Source organism: Vicugna pacos, chromosome 7 (assembly GCF_048564905.1).
Source record: "Vicugna pacos chromosome 7, VicPac4, whole genome shotgun sequence".
NCBI lineage: Eukaryota > Metazoa > Chordata > Mammalia > Artiodactyla > Camelidae > Vicugna > Vicugna pacos.
Window position 1 is genome coordinate 46518980 of NC_132993.1, and position 15137 is coordinate 46534116.

General features: G+C 38.7%; 1 protein-coding gene across 1 annotated transcript in view; it reads left to right on the forward strand.

The window, feature by feature from the left end:
* TOMM7 (translocase of outer mitochondrial membrane 7) overlaps positions 1–15137 on the forward strand; it is a 111526-nt gene that overhangs the window by 9880 nt on the left and 86509 nt on the right. The window lies entirely within an intron of this gene.

The following is a 15137-nucleotide window of genomic DNA, read 5'->3' on the forward strand; positions in this document are numbered from 1 at the left end:
ATTGAATTTTTGTGTTTAGGGCATTACAGTCTAGTTCAGCAAGCACTGGTCTCTGTTCTGTGGTAGATACTAGAGTCCTTTAAATTATTTCTGACCTTGATTTTGCTTAGGCAGACACCGAGCTGATAGGACCTGATTTGAGTCCTGGCCCTGCCACTTAGTTCCTGCTGCCCTTGACAGAGAAGTAACTTAATCTTTAGACTTGAGGTTCTTCACAAAATAAGAATAATAATACTTGCCCCAATGTGTTGTTCCCTAAATCAGTGGTTGTCATAGCTGATCCCACTGGACACTTGTTAGCAATACACGTTTTGAGGTCTTCCTGAATCAGAAACGGGAGGAAGCCCAATTTGTCTGTTTTTTGATTACTTCAGTCATTGTTTTAAATTAAACTTGTTTTGAGATAATTGTAGAGTTGCATGCAATGTAAGAAAAAATAGAGGAAGATCCCTGTACCTTTTACATAGTTTCCCTAGTGGTAACATCTTGTGAAGGCTATAGTACAATGTCAGTATGTTGACATTGATAACATTTCAGAACATTTCCATCACCAAAAGGATCTGTCATGTTGCCCTTTTAATAGCCAGCCTTCCTCCCTCACACCTCATTTCTGTCCCTAACCCTTGGCAACAAATAATCGTCCATTTCTTTAATTTTGTTATACAAGAAAGTGATATAAATGGAATCATGTTATGTAACCTTTTAGGGATGGCTTTTTTCACTTAGTATAATTCTCTGTAGCTGGACTGAGGTTGTGTATTTATCCAGTTTATTCCTTTTTATTACTGAGTAGTTCATGGTGTGGATATACATGGAGGGATTTGAGTCGTTCCCAGTTTTTAGCTGTTATGCATAAAGCTGCTATGAACGTTGTGAACATATTTTTATGTGATCACTCTGTGTTTTAAAAAGCTCTGTAGGTGACTGATACAACTCAGATTTCAGAATACTGTCCTAGACTTGGAATAGCCCTTTTCCCCATATACATTAAAATCTTTTCACATCCTATCCAGAGTGATCCTTTTAAAAGTAAGATCACATCACACCATGATCAAAACTTTCCAGTGGCTTCCTATCTCACAGGGAAAAAAATTCCCAAATCCTTATTTTCCATGACCTCCAAAAGGATGTAACCTGGTTTTATGTGCCTTTGATCTCTTCATCGCTTAGGATTCTTTCTCCATGTTCACTTGCACTCTTGCTGTTTCGATATCTAGTCCTTCAGAAAGGCCAGGCATGTTCTCACTTTGGAGTCTGAGTTAGCTATTCTCTCTGCTGGAACTCTTTTCCCAGATACCCACATGTGTGGCTTTATTCTATTCTCTGCCCAAATGCCATCTTGCTAGAGAGGTATGTCAGATAGCAAACCCTACACTAGTCTTGTCTCCTTCATTCTCTCCTTTAACCTCATCTTATTTTCTTCAAAGAACTTTTACCTGCCTGATTACATATATGGATATAAATAAATAATCTTATCTCTCACCTCTAGAACATAAGTTCCATAAACACAGGACTGTATTTTTAGAAGCTAGCACAGGTCCTATAGTAGATGTTCAGTAGGATGAATGAATGATAAGATAGTATGTGTGAAGTGTAAAATGTTTTGAGAACTGGAAACTCATCATTGTAAAGGGCCAGTATTCTCCACATTAGTCATAATTGGTAATAATAGATTGTGGCCAAAAGATGACATCAAAAGATGTTGGGAGGAGATGATATGGGAAAGGGAATGTTTACTCTGACTTGGCGCTTTTCTCATTTAGTCAGCACAGCAATGCCGTGAAGTTGGATATTTTCTCCATTTTGCAGGTGAAACAGGCTTGCGTCATTTTCCCCAAATTTCAGAGAAAGCTTGAATTTAAACCCATGCCTGCTAACTAGAAGCTTAAGATCTTATTAGTGATAAGTGCCAAAATTTATACAACCGTTAAGATGGTATAATAGACAATTACAACAACTACAGAATGTTTACATTTCAAGTTCCATAGAGAGGGCTCATCTACTTAGTCCAATATCCAGGGCCATATACACAATAGCAGAGTCAAATTCACACTGTAAATTTAACTTACTTGAAATTATTATGCCAGCTGCAGTAAACTCTAAACATTTCTTTTTGTTATCTTTCCATGATTAGCCTATGTTTCTATGGAGGTATATTTTACATACAGTAAAATGAGCAGATCTTAAGTATACAGTTTGATGAGTGCTCCCAGTTGTGTATACCTTATAACCACCATGCCATGATGGTGACCAGGATCTCCTCAAACCTGGAATCCTTAGTGTATCACACATGGCAGGTGCTCAACAGATGCTTTTGAATTAAACGTAAATTTTTTGAGCTTGACGTATATGGACTGTATAGGGAAGTTTGAACTGATGATCTCTTTCTTTCCTTTAAGAAGCAAGGATATTAAAAGTTAAATAATAACAATCTTAGAGTTTTACTCAAAACTGGGATGATGAAAAAGAAAGGTATTGCAAGCACTGTCTTTCCTGTTACATTGACAATCCAGAAGAGGAAGTAAGGGAAAGGGCTTGAAGACAGATGGAGAAGTAAATGTTTTTCCGAAGAAAACTGTACCACTGTAGAAAACTACCACTAGTAAGCTATGAAATGTCAGCAACTCCCTGGTGTTCCCTCATGTCTACTGAGAATGAGGCCACGGACAAGAAAGAACCTCCTAGAGAGTAAATCTAGAGGCCCCAGAAAGAGTTTCCTAGAAAGCAGAACTGAAGGCCTTAGGTAGTGCCTGGAAAGGAGGTCTCTGTTTCTGCCTCATGGAATTGCATATTGCTACAGACCAGTGACCACTGCAGGGTTTTCTCTCTCCCCTTTTCTGAATGGCAATTTTAATGTTATCTTGCTCCTGCTCCACATTTGTATATTGGGTAAGTTTGGGGTGGTTAAGTTATCTTTAAGTTCTTAGATTGCTGGACCCTGGGGAGCCATCTAGTCCAGATGGGAGGAGCACATTTCCCCAGATTCCTGAACTTTGATCAGGATGCAATATCTAGATGAGACCTGAGACATTGCAATCAAACTAAGAAGCTCCCAGACTCCTTGGCAGCTAGGTATGGCTCTATGACTAATAATTTGATAGTTGAAATAAGTAGAAGTGTTGTGTGGTACTTCTGGGAAGTCTCCCTGAAAGGGAAGTCTGTTTCTTGGACATAAGATGACTGGATCATAGCTGTTCTGGACCATGAGGATAAGTGCATGCCCTAGGAATGGTAGAGTGGTGTGCCGTTAGTCTAGGTCTCTGAAGACTAATAGAAGCCAATTTGCTCACACTGGCTGATGTGTTACCAAATTTTCTGGTCTTTCCAAACAGATAAAATATGGTGTTTTGTAGCTTAAATAATGTTTTTCTTATGAGTGAGGTAGAGCATCATTCATCTTTTTAAAATATCTTTGTTTTCTTTAGCCCATTTTTCTGTTGGAGCATTGATATTTTCCATATTGATTTCTAGGAACTTATATTTTAGGGAAATTTTATCTGTGGTATTTGTTGTAAATTTTCCCCAATTTTTCATTTGTCGTTTGACTTTGCTTGTGACCATTCTTGCCACGTAGGAGTTCTTGAATTTTATTAATTAAATTATTGACTTTTAAAAGTGAATCTGGAATTTTGTATCATATTTACAAAATCATTTTTACTCTCTTGAGATGGAAAAAAATATTTTCCCAAGTTTTCCTTTGGTATGTGTTAGTTTACATTTTTGTATTTCTTTCCATTTATAAACTAAGGCAGCGTCTCATTTTACTTTGCAACAACTTCTTTTAATCTTATTTACTACCCTGAATTCACGGTCCAGGCAGGAGATAAGATCAAATAGATCTCATTTAGAAATAGACAGGATCAACTAGAGAAGGTGTGAGTGAAGTGAAATAAGGGGTTTTAGTAATAGATTCCAAAAGGATCACATTAAATTTTTGAGGGAGTTATACCCTGTCTTGCCTTTGGTCCCCAACAAATGCCCATTAACTTTGCCTCACTATTCATGCTCCCTCCCCCAAGACTCCCCATATACCTGGCTTTTTTACCATAAGGGAAAGGACCTAGTCAATTTGTTCACTGCTATATCCCAGCACCTAGAATAGTGCAGGGCGCATAGTAAGGTCTCATTATCTGGTAAGCATAGAAGTAGGCATGGCATAGATTGTTAGTTGCCTACTAAAAATCTTTTTTTGTGCAACCTGTGAAAGTTTTGCTCAGCCTTGTTCTCCAATCTCCCAGCAACTGTTCTGTGCTGGCTTTCCTGGAGTCTCCCTCGCTCTGTGCTCATGCAGCACAGAAACAAGGATCTCAGAAGTTTCTATAAAGATTCATCATTGGATGCATTTTTAGTGAGAGGTGTATGCAAGGAACAGGTACTGCTCTCATGTGAGGAGAACTGTATATGGGGACTGTATTTAGAGAGATGTGGATAAATTAGATGGAAGCAGATAATAGGGAGTCTCCAATGTTAGAAGAAAGAGCTTGGATGTCTTCTGATGGACAATGGAGAGCTATTTTTATTTAGGTGAAAACTAAACTTTAAAGGAGAGCTACAAGTATATTTTATCAGAACTAGAATAAAACTTTATGAAATACTTTGCTCAACAAGTTTATGTTTATAAATTCTATTAACAGAATGTACTTACTGTCTTGAAAAACTCCTTCCTCTGTGATACATATTAATATTAGATATCTTTAACAGGACTGTTCTCCAAAATTTAATTTTTTTCTTCTAATTTTTAGGTCTTTTGAGTAATAGATTGGAGGAAGGTAAATAAAACACCTAAGATTATTTCCATTTACACTTTTTTCCTGATATTAATGAGTTGTTTAAATGCCATGTAGATCAAGAGTTTATATGGAATTAGAGTGAATAGTGGCGGTATTATTGTCACGTTTATTTTCCTTCACTTCATTACTATTATTTAAAGTTTCTCTATTCTAAAGTACTGCCATCCTTCACTGGCATGTTGTAGAGTTCTAGATTTCAACCTCAATAATTTACTCTTCTGCATAATGTATTTCCAGGATTGACATGTTAAATGATAGTCTATAAGGTCTAACAGATGAATGGCATTATGTTAATTAGCATATCCATTTGCTCACTACCCAAAGCTTGAGGGAATGGGATACAGGATGAGCACCTTTGCAGTGGAGGGTCTGAGACCCAATTTTGGGAGAGCAGGCAGCCCAGTAGAGGCTCTGAACCTGTTGAGGAGCGCAGTGGTTTGCCTTCTGGACTCTGGATATGGAGATGGTAGGGGCCTTGAAAGGAGGAGTTTTGAACTGTCCAAACATCCTTTCTGCTTGATTTTTGTGGCCAAACTTAATTCTTTTTTAAAAAAATAACTAATTAATTAATTATTGTTGGGGAGAGGTAATTAGCAAACTTAATTCTTAATTACAGACTCTTCTTAACACCCTAGTAAACCCATCATAAGTCAAAAATAAGTAAACATGTTTAGTAACCTAACCTACCAAACATAGGAGCTTAGCCTAGCTTACCTTAAACGTGCTCAGAACACTTACATTAGCCTACCGTTGGGCACAGTCATATAACATAAAACCTTATTTTATAATAAAGTGTTGAATAGTTCATGTAGTTTGTTGAATACAGTAATGAAAGTGAAAAACAGGTGCATCTTGGTGGTTTACTTCATGATCATATGGTTGACCGGGGGCTGGGGCAGGCTGCCCAGCATCATGAGAGAGCATTGTACCACATATCGCTAGCCCAGGAAAAGATAAAAATTCTTCATATGGTTTCTACTGATTGCGTCTCGCTTTTACACCATTGTAAAGTCAAAAAAATTAGTCCAGTCATCATTAAGTTTGACTTAAGAGGACCATCTTTGTTATGTAGCTGTTTCTCACTAGGTAAGTATTACTTTAAATCCCACTCCGACTCTGCTTTTTCTCTTATTAGAAAAATTACTTGTTTGGGAGAAAGAAGGAAAAAGAGGTAAATAAGAGCGTATCTCTCCAGAAATGGATTTAGGATAACTTTTTTTTTCTATTGTGTTTTTCTCTTTCCGTGCTAAAATGCAGATATCTTTTATGGAGTGTGCTGCGTTTTATGGGTTATGCTGCTAACCCATCTGATAAATTCTTAATTTCTGATATTGAATTTTGCAATTATTGGATGTTTACCTGATTTCCTTAAGAAAGTAAATATTCTAATTCTCTGTTGATATGCTCCCTCTTGTTATCCTCACTGTCAATCTACTCCTATTTTATTTAACATATTAGGTATTTTGAAGTTTTCTCTGCTAACTCCAATATATTGGATCACCGCTATACCTGCTTCTAACTCTTGGCTGTTAGTCACTTTACCCTGATTCTTCTCACCTGGTAAATTTTTATTTCATGTGTGAAAATAAGTAAAGGAAACCTCATTTAAAATGGAATTGGCGGGGGGAGGTATAACTTGGCAGTAGAGTGCATGCCTAGCATGCACAAAGTCCTGGGTTTAATCCTCAGTACCTCCATTAAAAAAAAAAAACAACTAATAAATAAACTGACTTACCTTCACCCTAACAACAACAACAACAATAAATAAAAAGATAAAGTTTAAAAAATAAAATGAAGTCAGGAAGCTCTGAAAGGGGAGGTCTCGTGCACATATCACTCACCACAACTTACAGACCCCACCAGAAAGAAAGATTTTCTTCTGACCCACTAACAACAAGCTGCATATAGCCAACAAGGAACCACCACAGCCTGCCCAGTTTGCTGCTAAAAACCTAATAAAAGCTGACCTTCCCTTTGCCTTCTCAGACTGGCCCTAGTTTTTATTGTCTCAAACTGCAGTTCCTCTGCTATTCTTGAATAAACTCATTTGCTGGTAAATTAACTGTTGTTTTATGTTTTTAGGGTCAACACATGCTAGATTTTGTGGATAATACTTTGTAGAAACTCTGAGTTATGCTATCTTCCTCTAAGAAGTGTTGAATTTTGTTCTAGCTGCCAGTTAAATTACTGGTAGATCACCTTAATTCTTATGAGGATTGGATTTAGACTGTCATGGTAGGTTTATTTCAGTTTTGACCCTCTACTCTGTCTGAGTTTGAACGCCACCATCTTTCCAGCACTATACAGTCTCTGAAATTTCTTCTCAGCTTTCCAGTCTCCAAGCAGCTATTCTCTGCTAGGACTCCGGGAGACTCACTCTGTGCTCATACAACTAGGGGTCGAGGATATGAGAAGAATTTCTATACAATTTCAGGAGTTTCTTCTCTCCTGTGCAATTCCCTCCGCTCCAGCCTCTGACCTCCAAATCCCAGCCATCATGGCAACCTCAAACTCCAGTCTATTTCCTCTGTCCTTTGAAATGCAACTTTTTGGATTCAACTTCCCAAGAAGGGTAAGTGTGAAGCTCCTTTCACTTTCATTTTTTCAAGTATCAGCTGTGTTTTGATTGCTGTCCAATCCTGAAAATTGTTATTTTATATATTTTGTCCAGTCTATGACAGGAAGGCTAAATCTAATATCAGCTATTCTGTCATGGCTGGACCTGAAAGTCTTAAACAGATTTATTTTTTAATTTTAATTTTTTATTGAATGAAAGATTCTTTAAATTTTCAGTGAGAGGTGGAGTTGACATATATGCTGGGCTTAATCTTATTTTTCTTTTGATTTTTTTGTTATACTTCCTTTTAAGTGAAAAGAGGCTCTAATTAACAGTATTGATGTGGGTGGGTGGCTAGATTATTAGAATTTTCAAATGCTCTGAAGAGAACGCCCGTGAGTTATTTTACATAGAAAAAGTCTCCATAGAACTATTAGTTTACTTTCTTTTTCTTAAAGAGCAAGATTCCTCTCTGAAAGGCTGTAGCTGCAGGAAATTCAGCATATGTCAATCCTTTTTTAAGAACTCAGTTGGCAAAAGTATATTTCTGTGGGTTTTGCTTTGTGATTAGATCAGAGAAAGCTCAGGGTGTGCATAGATCTAAAAATGATGCCAAATGAAATAGGTCTAATCTCAAATAAAACAAATTTTTGAAATAAACAAATTAGGATGCATGGGGGTGAATCTAAAAGTCTAATGTTTGCACTCTGAGATTACTTAAATTTTGAATGTTTAAAAATGTTAATTCTATCAACTGATATCTTTACATGTGACAGTGGAAATCACTAGAGCTTAAAATTTCCTGAGTACAGATTTAAGATTATTTAATGGCTATCAGGCTACTTTTGCACAGTAGAGAGTGATAAATATGCCCTTTTTTGCAAAAGCAGAGGCTCCTCTTAAAAGATTATTGCATAAAAGGGCCTTGACAGCAAATTAGTCCAACATCCTCTGGCAGCTTCTAAAATGGCTTCCAGTGATTCCCAGCCTCCTGGTATTCATGCCTGTGTTAGTTTGCTTAGGGCTGCCATAACAAAATTCCACAGACAGCACGCCTTAAACACAAATGTATCTTTTCACAGTTCTGAAGGCTGGAGGGCCAAGATCAGGTATAGATAGGTTTGGTACCTCTTGTAGGCCTTTCTCCTTGCCTTGTAGATAGCTGTATTCGTACTGTGTTTTCATGGAGCCTTTCCTTGCCTCTGTGACCTGGTTCTCTCTTCCTCTTCGCACAATGATACCAGTCATATTGGATTAGCGCCACCCCCACATGACCTTATTCAACAACGTATTACCTCTTTAAAGGTCCTAACTCCTTATACAGCCACATTATAAGGTACTGGGGGTTAGGACTTAAGCACATGAATTTTAGGGTGACTCCAGTTCATAACAATGCCTTTGTGTAATCCCTTTCCCTTGACTGTGAGATGGACCTAGTGACTTGCTTCTAATGATTCAAATATGGCAAAAATGATACGTCACTTTTGATATTAGGCTACAAAAAGCTCTGACTTCTGTCTTGCTCAATCTCTCTCTCTCTGGTTTTTCTTGCTTGTTTTAATGGAAGCAAGTAGCCATGTTGGGAATTGCCCTGTGGAGAGAGGCCCACTTAGCAAGGAACAGAGGGTGTCTTACAGCTAGCAGCCAGCAAGGAACTGAGGCCCTGTGTCCATCAACCCAGAGGGAACTGAATCCTGCCAATGGCCACATGAGTGATATTGAAAGCAGATTCTTTTTCACTTTAGTCTTGAGATGACTGCAGCCTCGGCTGATAATTTGACTACTATCTGGTGAGAGACTAAGCCAGAGGAAATAGTTAAGTTGCACCTAGATTTCTGACCCATAGAAACTGTGAGACAATAAATGTTGTTTTAAGCCACTGAGTTTTGGGGTAATTTGTTACATAGTTATAGTCTCTATAAACTCTCGATAAAATGAGAGCAGCTAATGTACTCATTTTGTTATTGTTGAGAACAAATAATAGTTACCTGTTAAGGACTATTTATGTGTAGTACAATGCTGTTTATTTCCATATATTATATGGATATGTCCTAGGTCATACTTCTAAAAAGTGGCAAGGGAGAATTTGAGCCCATAGGCCCACTCCAGACCTGACACCATGACAGGCTCCATAATTTGTGTGGCCTTGTGAAAAACAAAAATGTGGGGCTGCTTGTTTAAAAAATTGTTAGGAATTTCAACATAGTAATAGCAGAGCGTGAAACCAAGTTCTTGGCTCTTTTCAGTGTAGGGCTCTGTGTGTCCACACAGGTTGCTTGCCCACTAAGCCTGCCTGGCTGGCACTCTTAACTACTGTACAATGATGCCTTCAGCTTTAAGCAGGAAAAATATTACAGATGAGGACCCCGAAGCCAGTTAGACAAAAGTCATAGTTATGATTAGATGTCCTCATCCTGAGCCTTTAATTCATCTCTATATCACACTGCCTTCCTATGGCAGTTATATTATCCAGCCCTTTATTTGTGCTTTGAAGTTTCTACAAAGTTGTCTTCCCACTGATAGAATCTCCAGCAAGGATCATAGAACACTGATGCCTTTCCTGTTTGACTGGCCGTGTTCTACTGTATGTTCTACTGAGGGCAAAATGCCTGTGTGGGAAAGGGGCACACAGAACCAAGGAATCTGAATTTGATTCCATTACCATCCGGTGAGCTTTTTCATACCTAAGCAACTGTGTCCTTGATGCCTTCCTGTGTAGTAAAGGGTTAACTCATCAGGCCTGTGTTGTCCAAATCCCATACATCCCAAAGGTCTTTGGGACTGGTCCTTGACCATTGCCTAAGTGATAACTCTAAGCCCTTGGAACTTCCTGCCTGTTAAGAGTGTGTTTGTATACCTGGGCTCTTGGGCCATGCCAGATAGTTTATACTAACAATTTGATTTATAGTGAGTTTCTGATTTTGTTTACTTGGGACCCTGGGCCATAGGGTATCAGCTTGACCTCTGAGGAGGACTGGAGACTGAGTAGCTGAAGTCAGTCATATGAGTACTCTATAAAAACCCTGGGTATCAAACCTTGGACAAGTCTTCCTAGTAGGCAACAATTCACACGTCACACATCATTTCTGAGAGAATTAAGCACTCTGTGTAACTTCACTGGAGAGGGAAACTGGAAGCTTGTTTCTGGTTTCTTTTGGACTCTGCCCTACTTTCCCTTTGCTGATTTTAATCTGTATACTTTCACTGTAATAAATCATAACCATGAGTATTGTAGCTTTTCTGAGTTCTGTGAGTCATGGAACATTAGGATGGTCTTAGGGACCCCCAAACACTTCTCCATTACATTCCTTTCAACAATTTAAATATTTCACTTCACTCTCTTCTTGCTTGCTGGTTTCTGAAGGGAATTACTGAAAAAGTAATTCTTATTTTTCTCCACAGGTAAAGTATTCTTTTTCTCTGGCTTCTTTCAAGATTTTCACTTTGTGTTTGATTTTCTGTAATTTAGATGTGATATACCTTGGTGTAGGGCTTTTGGCATTTATCCTGTTCTCTGAGCTTCTTGGGTCTGGAGTTTGATGTCTTGTCAATTTTGAAAACTATCTCAGCCATTATTAATTCACATATTTCATCTGCCCTCTTTTTCTTCTCCTGATATTCCCATTACAAGTATGTTACCCCTTTTGTAATTGTCCCACAGTCCTTAGACAATCTGTTCCTTTTTTTTTTTTTTTTGTTCCATTCATTTTTCTCTTTGACTTTCACTCTGAGAGGTTTCTGTTGATGTGATTCTTCAAGCTCAGTGATTCTTTCCTCAGCCATGCCCAGGCTACTGATGAGCTCATCAAAGGCTTTATTTCTCTTACAGTGTTTTTGATTTATAGCTTCTGTCTTAAGAGTTTTCATATCGCTGATTACATTACCCATCTGTTTTCACATATTGTCCATTTTTTTCCATTAGAGCCCTTAGCATATAATCATAGTTAAAATTTCCTGTCTTATAATTCAGAAATCTCTGTCATATCTAAGTCTGATCCTGATGTTTGCTTTGTCATTTCAGACTGTATTTTTTGCCTTTTAGCATGTTTTGTAGTTATTTGTTCAGAGTTGGACATGATGTATTGGATAAAGGAAACTGAGGTTAATAGGATTTTAGTGTGAGATTTTACATTTATCTGGCTGGGAGTTAGGCTGTGTTTACTGTTTGCTGTAGCTACATCAGAGGCTAAAATTTCCTCTAGTGTCCTTGTCTTTGTCTTCCTTGTCTTTTGGTTTCCTCAGAGATTCCCTCTCAAACAGGGTCTGAGACTGGCAGTTCTTTCAGCTGTAATCCCGTTATTATACAGGAGCCTTATTTTGGGGTGGTAAGGTGAGGGGGTGGGAAAGAGAAGTGTTCTACAGTCCTATGGTTAGGTATCAGCCTTTTAGTGAGTCTGTGCCTCTGGGCTGTGATCTTCGTGAGTGCTTCTCAGCTTTCTCTCCTGCCTCCCTGTGCCCAGGTGAGACAGGAAGGCTAGAGGAGACTGGAATTGGGTGTTTCCCTTCCCCCAGTTTGTTTTGGCTCTTGTAAAACTCAAATTTGTTAGGCTCAGGTCAAATAGTTTCCCTTGAAGGCGGGCTTTTGTTAAGGAGTACGAAATTCCGTTTATATTTCAAAATGATTACATTTCCCCTCCCCCTGCTGGAAGCACTAGGGAATTTTCCTCTCATCTTCACCCTAAGAACCTGGTGGGGCTTTTGGAAGTAAGACTCATGAAAGTATGGGAGCTTTCCTAGACTAGGACCCTCAAAGTTTTTAACTTTCAAGTTTGTTTACACAGACCCCATCATCAATTATAGTTTACCTGATCCTACTGGTACTGGCTCCAGCAGTGGGCTTTCTGCTCCTGGGCTTCTGTTCCTGGTAAGCTGTGATTCTCTGTATTTGTTTCTCTTTCCAATTTGGGGGTCTGGGGTTTTCCAGTACCTCAGTTCTCTGATGGATCTAGGAAGGGTTGTTGATGATTAGTTTGTTCAGCTTTTTTCTTGTGAGGACAGATGTGATGACCTCTAAGCTTTTAAATGTTGGATTGCAAATTGGAAATCTCCATTGTGCTTCTAAATCAATATACATTAACTTTTCAGGTTGTCTTCTTAAAGCAATATGGATTCTGAGTAGACTCTCAGTTTTAACGATGGAAAAATATTTGTTATAATGATAAACAGGATAAAAAAGCAGGATTTTATATATAAACATATATATATATATATGTATGTATATAAATCTTAACATGCTTCTTTAAAGAGCACAGAAAAAAGACTAGAAGAAATTATACCCAAAATTAATGGTAAATGCATATTGATCATGGTACATTAGATGATGCTTGCTATTTCTTTTTTCTTATTTTCTGTATTGAATTTTTAGTGAAAAGCAGATATCAAAGCATATATTGACTGAATGCACACTGCTGAAATTTATTTCTGAAACTCATCTACTCGGATGCTAAGTAATTCTACCACACCCTGTACTTGTGCCCTATTAATTCTAGACGTCTGTAAAAGAAGCGCTTTGTAACTTTATCTCACTGCTTCTGTCTTTTTGCAGATTGCTCAAGAACAGGACCAATTTGAGTTTGTGACATCTTTCTGATATTTTTTCTTTGGTTCAACTGACTGATAGCATGTGGCCCTCTGTCTTCAGTACTATGATTGTAATGCCTTTCATTTATATTTCCCCTTTCCTTTAAATCCTTTCATCTCTCCCTGCCCTTCCTGAATCATTTCAGGCCATCTTCTCTCTTTGGGCAATTATGATTCTTTCCTGTATTCAGCTTCACTCTTCTGTTACTTGCCATCCTTCACATTTTCTTCAGTAAAATTCCTCAGACCTGCAGCTCACAAACCTCAGATGGCTCATCATTGCCTGGCTATAAAGTTCCATCCAATAGAACACTGTCGTGTCTCAACCTATCTTTCTAACCCCGTTCTCCACTCATCCCATGCTGTAGTCAAACTGGAGTTCTTAGTGTCTCCAGAACCCTCTCTTCCTCTGCATCTTTACTCTCATTCTTTACTCTGTCTAGGAGGCCTTCTCCTCATTTTGGGTTTCCCAAATCTCACTTGTTTCTAGAACCTGGCCTGGTGTGAACACACTCACAAATCCATCTGTGATTCTTGTTCCACCCTCCGCCTCAGACTAAAATCAGTTTTTCTTTCCTCTATGATCCTATTGTTCCTTTTCTGTTAAACTAAATATGATACAGCCTCTGGTTTGAGACATAGTTATTCTCATGCAGGTTTATTTCATCGACAAATTTATAAAATTTTGCAAGGATCGAAACTAGCATTGTCATCATTGCCTCTTCAAAGTGTCAGGCAGTTTTGTTGTCACTGGTCAGTTAATAAGCATAGCACTTCGTGGTTTACCAAGGGCTTTGACACACGTCTGTTCTTTCATTTGGCCCAGCCAACGCTCACAAGTGAACTGCACAGGAATTATGACCATTTCATAGATAAAGTCCCTAGTGTGCCAAGAAGTTAGGTGTCATCTGGAGAGCACTGGAGAGACAAAACAACTGGATGCTTGCCAGGGACCAGACACTGTTGCAAGTACTATCTAATATGATCCTTACAGCAACTATATGGGGTGGATACTATCATCATATTCTATAGATGAGGAAGCTGAAGCTCAGGGAAACTCAGAATAACTTTCCTAATATCACATAACTAGAAAGTAACAGAATGGGGACTAAGACAAAAGCCTGCCTGACAAATGGTTTATGCATTTTCCCACTGAAGGGTTCCCTGTTTCTCTGGTATGGCATTAAAACTATTGGAAGGTGATTAGCAAGTGTAGCTTCTCTTTAATATTTAGTCTATACATTTTGAGGCATAGATGGGTGTCAGACTGAGACATAAATAGGCTGTGGACTTTGGAAGAGTTGCAGTAGGACCTAGATTTCCAGCAGAGGGAGTAGGAGAGCAGTCTTTGGCTGGTAAGAAGGTCTGAGTCCCACACAATACAAGATTGCTGTTGTAGCCTTTGCTTTCTTGGTATTTTATTTGGTTTCTAGCTTGTAGTTCAAGTGTCTTGAACTTTGTTTAGTTCAGTGTCTTGCCTTTGTTTTCCTTTTGGGAAAAGAATTACCTCTGACACTATGGTTGGCCTGTCTTAGAAGGGGCAGGAATTGATGTCATAGAGGAACACTGCTTTTGGACCCCATTATACTTCATAGGGCAGGTAGAAGCCCTGTGAAAAGCCACATGGGTTAGGGATACCATCTTAGAAGGAGTGGCCAAGATCACAGAGTGGCAAGACTCTGAGCTCACCTCCTTCCATAGGTACACCAAAATTACAACTATTTACAGAGCAACTATCTATGAGAATGATCTGAAGACTAGCAGAAAAGATTTCCCATAACTAAAGATATAAAAAGGGAACCACAATGAGATGGATTGGAAGGGCAGAGATGAAATATACTCAAGACCCACACCGTCAACAGGTGGTAGGTGACCCACAAATGAGGGGGCGGGAGGATCACAATTACAGAGGTTCTCCGCAACAAAGTGAAGGGTTGGAGCCCCTACATCAGGTCCCCAGCCTGGGATTCTTGTACTGGGAAGACAGGCCCTCAGAATGTCCAGCTTTGAAGGCCAGCAGGAGTTGTGTATAGGAGAGCCAGAGGGTTGTAGGAAAGACACTTTACTCTTAAAGGGTGTGTGCAAAATCTTATCCACTCCAAGTCCCAACACAGAGCCAGTAATTTGAAAGAAGCCTCTGTCAGGCCAAATTGCTGATCCTGGACAGCCTCTCAGAAAGTCAAGAGACATCTGGGATTCTCTCTGGAGAC